Source organism: Arvicanthis niloticus, chromosome 1 (genome assembly GCF_011762505.2).
Source record: "Arvicanthis niloticus isolate mArvNil1 chromosome 1, mArvNil1.pat.X, whole genome shotgun sequence".
Classification (NCBI taxonomy): Eukaryota; Metazoa; Chordata; class Mammalia; order Rodentia; family Muridae; genus Arvicanthis; species Arvicanthis niloticus.
In genome coordinates this window covers 166,149,073-166,156,294 of record NC_047658.1, presented here as the reverse complement: position 1 = coordinate 166,156,294, position 7,222 = coordinate 166,149,073, and the positions used below count along the sequence as shown (strand labels likewise).

General features: G+C 40.3%; 1 protein-coding gene across 2 annotated transcripts in view; it reads left to right on the top strand.

Annotated features, from left to right (window-relative positions):
• Window positions 1-5,287: 5,287 nt before the first annotated feature.
• Fam204a (family with sequence similarity 204 member A) overlaps window positions 5,288-7,222 on the top strand; it is a 28,187-nt gene continuing 26,252 nt past the window's right edge. Inside the window, exon 1 of one of the 2 annotated variants that reach the window (XM_034487217.1) lies at window positions 5,288-5,797. The gene's annotated coding sequence lies outside the window, so the exon portion shown is untranslated. The remainder of the gene's footprint in view (window positions 5,798-7,222) is intronic. The other variant, XM_034487226.2, reaches the window with a different exon arrangement.

The following is a 7,222-nucleotide window of genomic DNA, read 5'->3' as shown; positions in this document are numbered from 1 at the left end:
TGATTAGTTGGCAATCACTGTGGACCATGAAAATACAAGGACACTCAGAGAGTTCCTTATAGATTTTTTTTTATAGCAAGAAGAAAACACATTGGCCCAGTCCCCAAGAGTCCTAGCAGACCACTTGCATGGGCATTAGTCATGGGACACAGCTTTATTGTGGTTTAGAACTAACAAGGGATATGGTTAGTTCTACTAGGAGCTTGGGAAGCAATAAGGGGACGTGTAAGAGTCGCTGAAGACCTGTGTTGTTTGACATGGGCACGGCCGTGTCAAGCACCAAAGTCTCAGATCGTAGGAAATTGGTACTGGGGTGTAAGTACAAGTGTCTATGAAGGATTGACCAGTGTGTGCAAGTACAAATGTTTACAACTCATCAATGTGTGCAAATCTAGCACCTGCAATTTCCTCCTCCTATATGTTTACTCCCTAAAACTGTTGCCTACAGAGATCCCTACCAAAACTAGCTGAGTCCTTCCCTCTTGGTTTAGAAAATAGGCATGCCAAGGTTGGGTGGCTGCAGTAATTAGTACCATTCCATGACAGTGCACACATACCACCTGATCCCAGCTTTTCTGTGTCCCTATGTCTGTCCCTTCTTTAGTGCCTGTCTTTCCCCTCATCCCTTCATTAACCCTAGTCAGATCAAGATGGCAAGCGGTGGAGATTACTATATGGTACAGAGGATAGAAAGCAGCTCGGATCTGGTAAACAGCTGATGGTGGATGGTGTTTGGATGTTACATTTAGTTAATGCCTTTTTATAGTTTACATGAGTAGAAGAATGAAGTGCATAGTTACAATGAAATGCAAAGAAGAATATAAGGCAATACAAAAATGAAGGGGAAATTATTTAAGTTGGTGTTCAAAATCCCCCTCTCCCTCTGTTTCCATGGTCTTGTCTAGGTGCTAGTTTTTCTTCTGGAATGGTCGTTTAGCTATGTATGTTGCTTCACATAGCTCCAAGCCTAACTTTCAAACACACAAGGTTACCTAACATTCACCAGAATCCTATAAATCCTTCTGTTACATCCACTAGAGCTTGAGCATTTGTCTGTGTAAAAGTGCCAACTCTAGCCCAAGACTATTTTTTGACATAGGGCCTCTACTATTCATCCCAAGATGATCGTGGACTTGCAATATCTCCTCTTTCACCTCCCAGGTTCTAAGGTTGCAGGTGTGCGTCACCATGCCCAGTTCTAAGCTGATTTCTCAGGTTTTTGCTAAATCATGTTATTCCTGGTACTCTTTACTTGTATATGTGATGTTTCTAAGCCATAGTCCCCGTTTCGCTTTACTTAATACACTTTTATTTTACCCCTGCCAAGCTTTTAACAAGCCTGCTTATGTATTTCTTAGACAGAGATGACACTGGACATACGAAAAAGACCAGAAAGGTGCTAACAGTGTAATGCAAGCATCTGCCAACATTCACGAGCTCCTTGGTTTTTATCTATTAGAAAACTACTTATTGACAAAGTCTCATATACTGGGCTTCGTATTACACTTGATATGTGTTGCTTCATATACAGAGATGAAGTAGGTAGTGGAGTGCTTTTTAAAGTGAAAGTGTTAAGAAGAAGAGGGAGAGGCTAACAGATTTCAGTGCATCAAACCAGGAGGCTGCTGATAGACTGTGATCACTCACCACTGTATGGTAATAGGAAGGAGATAGAAACTTCTCTTTTCATGAGATCTCACTGGATATGCCATTACACTGATCATTTCAGATGTCTACACTTTGATTGTTCTGTACTGGAATTTCTAAGGAACCTCCTCTTATGAGGAGGCAGTATTTAACAGTTGTGGGAAGCAGAAACTCAGTGTCCAGAGAGTCCATTGTGTCCTCAGTTAACTTTGTATGCCTTCTCTTGTTTCTGAACATCACCGGATGTATGGCTTAGACAGTTTTCCTCAACTCTTATTTATAAAAAGAATGCACACATATGTATCGCATAGGGCTGTGTAAGATACTAAAGGCAAAATATACTCAAATACTCCTTAAACGTCCTTCTTCTGTTGTCTTTCCTCATTAGACCTGAAGAATTTGAAAATATTAGGCATGAAAAATAAGAAAAATGTGCTCCTTGATATAAGGTATTCATCAATACCCTATATTACAGAAAATTTCTTCCCTCAGATGTCAGTTCTTGCTGTTATCATAGTGTTGCTTGTTAATTGTATTCTTGGAAGCTTTAACATTGTTTATGTTTTTCTCTGAAAATGTAAAAAAAAATCAGATAAATTGTCATTTCTCGATCATGATGGATAGCAACACAATTATGAGATTTAGACTCCCTGGTTTCAATTTCTCTACATAAGTCAGGAGACCATACTTGTGCAATTTTGAAAAAGAAGTACTTTGTATAGAAAGAAAGAAGCTAATTTTTCTCTCTCAGTTTCAGCAAGAAGCACATTTATTACATGTTCAACAAAGTTGTATTCATTTTATCCAAATGAGAAATAGTTGAGGGACTTCATTATATTTGGAGAACATTTCCATCAATCAGAGACTTAGCAGTTACCAAAAAGAATTCCACAATTCATATTTATATCATGGGTGTGACTTATAATCTCTGTACTAAAAATATTAAATATATAAGGGAAAACTGTTCATAAACTTTAATGTTCCTTGACAGAGAAAAACTGCTTTGTGTTTTTGAAGATATGAGAAATCTAAATGAAACTTACATGCTTGAAATTAGTGCCAGATGCAATACAATTCCAGCACAATTCACTAGCTGCATGGCATATTTCACCATGATTTACTAAAAAGTATTCAACAAATCTATGTTTCACTGAAATCTCAAAAATACAAGTATTTCATTCACAAAACACATGGCTTGGCAGGTTTCCAGAGTAGGAATTTTCTGGAGGGAAGATAAATTTATTGATTAAAATAAATCAAATCGCTGACAGTTTCCCTAGGAAACTTGCAAAACATAATATGTAGAAGTTGACAGCCTCATGGCTTGAACTGGAACAGAAATCTGAGATATGGCTTTATGTTTATTATCAAACTTTATTAGTGTCATAAGTGGGTATTTAAGACATTTCATATTAACGTTTAGAAAAAATATACATGTAATTATATACATACATAAATGTATACATGCTAAGACTGTAAATCTTTGGCATTTTTATTCCAGTTCTACCAAATACACAGTCATATGGGGTGAGTGATGGGCGTCCGTGGATGGGATGTATGTAGAATTAACTAGGGACTAATCATGCTGACATTATCTCTACCCCACGTTATAGCTTCCTCCCTGCCCTCTCATTATTCTGGTCACGCCTCTGCCTCTCGTGGTTGTTAGGGAATAGGTGTATTCTTTCCCTTAAATTCTTGTAGAAGCCTTAATCCACCACAGAGCTATATCTGGAGATGGGCTTTCTAAGGGAGTAAGTTAAGTTGAAAGGATGGGTCTCTAACCTGGTCCCATTAGTGTCCTTATGAGGACTCCAGACAACTCTGTATTCCAACGAGGTCATGTGAGCACACCTAGCTAGTAGTGGCTTACAAGCCAAAAAGAAAACACCATGCTATCAGACCTTACAGTATCCAGAGTTGGAGAAATGCATTAAGATACCCAGTCTGTGGTATTTTGTTATAGCAACTCACAGCAAACTGACACAGCAATTGCTGACAGCTTTGCTTTCTCTCGAATCAAGGAATGCTTTAAAGGGATCATCTGCCTTCCACCATGCAAACTTATCAAATTAGGATTTTCGAACACTACATCATAAACTTGGCCTATCTTCCAGAAGATACTGGACGATGCATGGGTATGTGTGTTTAAATTGTAGGATTAAATATGCAATAATGTTTAATCCATTCACATTATTGAATACAAGCAAAAATTTTGTATGTCAGAATATTTTAAAAGGTTCATGTTTATAATGTTAATACGTGAAAATTACTGTAAGTTAAGTAATGTGTGTATTAAGTTTGGTCTACAACTAACTCCTTGCTTTGAATAACTAAATAGCTTCAACTGAAGCCTAACTTAAGAGTATGTTAGTATTCTTATAACATGTTGCTGAGTCTTAGTCATAGTAGTTGCCTTTTAGCCAGTCAGTATGACAGCTGATCAGACCATGCTTTTTATAAGGTAAATACCATGACCAACCACACTATTATATCAGTTTGTTTTTCCTTTCTTAATCTGCAAAGATTGCTTGCTCACTGATGAAACACTCTGAACTTTGACTGGGTCAGAGTACTCCTCAATTCATGAAACAGCTGTTTGTTCAAATAAATTCTGCAAAATTTAATTTGTCATAAGTTTTTTTTTTTAAACCTGTTCAAGGCTTTGTATTTTGTGTGTGCATGTGCCATATATATGCTCTGATGCACATGTATAGAGTTCAGAAGACAACTCCCAACTGTAGTTCCTTAGAGGATGTCCACCTGTCTTTTGTGGTCATTGGCCTGGAGCTTGCCAAGTAGGCTAGTCGGCTTGTCTGCCTCCTCAGTGCTGGCTGCCACCCCTGGCTTTTAAAATACAAATTCTGAGGACGGGATGAAGTCAGGTTCTCTTGCTTGCTCAGAATGGTTTTCACTGAGCTATCTCTCTCAGCCCTGTAGTGTCTTATATAACCATCACAAGAAAATAGGAACATAATCTGATTACAGAACAGTACTTCAGAAAAATGGAAGCATTTCTGAAGTGGTCCTACTTCATCCCCGTATCATTGCCTGGATTTACTGTCTTCACATGGTGAAAATTTCTGGTCTTTTCCTCATTTACACGCTGTAAATAAGGGTCTATACACTACTCCAGCCTGGTAAACAAACTTTTGAGTAGAGGTTGCTTGGCTCCATTCGATTCCGTTAACCAGATTGGTAAGTCCCCGGAGAACAGGAATCAGACTGAGAATTGCATGAGGCCTGGAACACAGCGGACACTTAAATATACGCAAAAAGATAGAAAGGGCGGGGGATGGAGGTGGTGGTGAGGGGAGGCGAGGAAGCGAAGGAAGCAAAGCATTCCTTGAAGAGATCATCTACAGTTCTCGTTGAACTCAGGTGGGCGTCGAAGTCAGCACTCTCCTTAGCCAGGCTCACAAGCACAGGAAAAGAGCGAGGAAAAAACAAAGCTTTTTAAAGAAATAAATCGCTCGGTCAAAGTGAGGAAAAGGAGAAAAGCAAACTAACAAAATAAAAATAAAAACAAAAACCCAACACCCTCCTCCCAGCAGAGGAGCCAAGGCAAGCCGGGCTGTTCCCTAGGCGACCACAGAGCCAGAACCGCCGCAGCCGATTGGCTAAGCCGTCGGAGCCAATCAGAAGGCACGATGTTGGCGGGGTTCTAAGATGGCCGCCGAGCCGCTGTTTCCTCCCTGGTAAGTTCGGCTTGGCGTGGCGCAACTTAGCGGCAGGATTCGCGGCGGCCTATCGGGTTGTGTTCCGAAGCAGTGAGAGCAGCGCAGGAGTCCGGGCGGCTCGTCCTCGCAGATCTCCCGTGCGGACGCCGGGGCAGGCTGAGAAAACTGGGTTCGGGCGGGCCCCGCTGGGCTCCGAGGGCGTCGGAGGTAGCCGTCCGGTCCGCGGCGAGCGAGGAACGCAAACGCGGGCTCCTGGTGCACTCGCTGCGCCCGGATAACGACTTCGGCTAAGCAGAGCGAGGCTCGCCTCTCGCCGCCCCGCCGGCGTTCCGGTGCGAATTCTGACGGGGCTCGAGAGCTGAACCTGGTGCGGCCTCCCACCTGGCGAGTGCCGAAGAGTTCCTGGTTGTCCGGCCCGGCCGAGCGAGAAGGGGTGTGCCTTTTAGAGCCACCCTCTCAGTCTTCACTTTGTGAGTATTTGTACAGTGACATGGATTGCATAGTTTAACATCTTTCCACACAAGGTAGAGAGGATCTCGGGGAAAAGTGGTTTCCAGGCCTTGGCTGTAAACATTTTTTAATTAAAGCTCATTCACCCTTGAAAATAAAAATAAAAAAAGTTCCGCTTAAGTAAAGTTTATTTGGAGTAAATCTGAACTCAGGCCCTTGATATCCCTCGTGCTTTCTGTATCGTTTTGAGAAAAAGGGACACATTTTCTAACAATGAATAAGACATTTACATTAATGTTGCTGTCTTAAGCCTAAAAGTACATCAGTTAACTAATTCCAACGTTCAGGAACTAAATTATTATGCTCTTATAGATTAGAGGCGGTTATAATTATTTTACAAATAAGATTAAATTTAGATTTTTGTGATTATTTAAAATTGAATGCATAAGACAGTCACTTGATGGAAATGCAGTTTAAATCTGGCATAGTAGAGACAGAAAATTTGTTGGATGTGCAGATTTTATCCTTTGGGTATTGCTTACAAGCATTTCTGTGGTCAAGAAATACATTTCCCAGTCTCTAAATGTGACTCACAGTGTGTTACTTAGTATAATATCTTCCATGTTTTTTCATATGCAAAAAGTGCAGAAAAAATTGTCAGTTTTACCAATCATATAATTACAGGCTAGAACCACTGTTTTGGCCCGTGTCCCAAATCTTTGTCTCCAAGAATTCATCACCAACTTTGCCCTCTAAAGCGTTATCATTTAAAGCTGTCAGGCATAAGTGGGTCATAATGATTTTGGCCAGTTGTAAAAAGCGTTGTTGTTAATTTCTCATGAGTGTTAGGATGAGGATTAATGCCTGCTTCTTGGTTTTTGTGCCATGTGTGACATGTCTGCTTTGTTTTTCTTCTGCTGCTTTTCTGTCTTTTGTTGTAATTTGGTTTCCTGCCCCTTATCAGTGGCCCGGTACAGAGCTTCTGAAAACTGGTCATCTTGTGAGGTAGAGGAGAGAAGCGGCGTTTATATTGATAAAGAGTAAGGCAACTCTGAGCATATAGGATGCTGAGACCATTAAGATCATAAACATTTTAAAGGTGTGTGTGTGAGACATCTCACTGGTATCTGATCATACATTCATTTTAGAGTTTAGCAAGAATGGAGACCCAGGCAAATGGAAGTCATCTGACTTTCAAGACTTTATTTTTGCCCCTAGTGATCTCCAAACGTGACACAAACTAGAACTTTTATAATTGGTATTTTTTTTTAATTTCTATGGTTTCTGTATCTCGAGAGATGGTATTTACTAAACCCTTTTTAAAATTTTTATAAAGAATGAGGTGTATAGTCAACATCTCTGGTAACAGGTGAAGAATAATGCTTTACTGGTTTTACGTTTCCTTACCTAAAGGTAGATGATACTGTGCTACCAGGGGGAAAGTA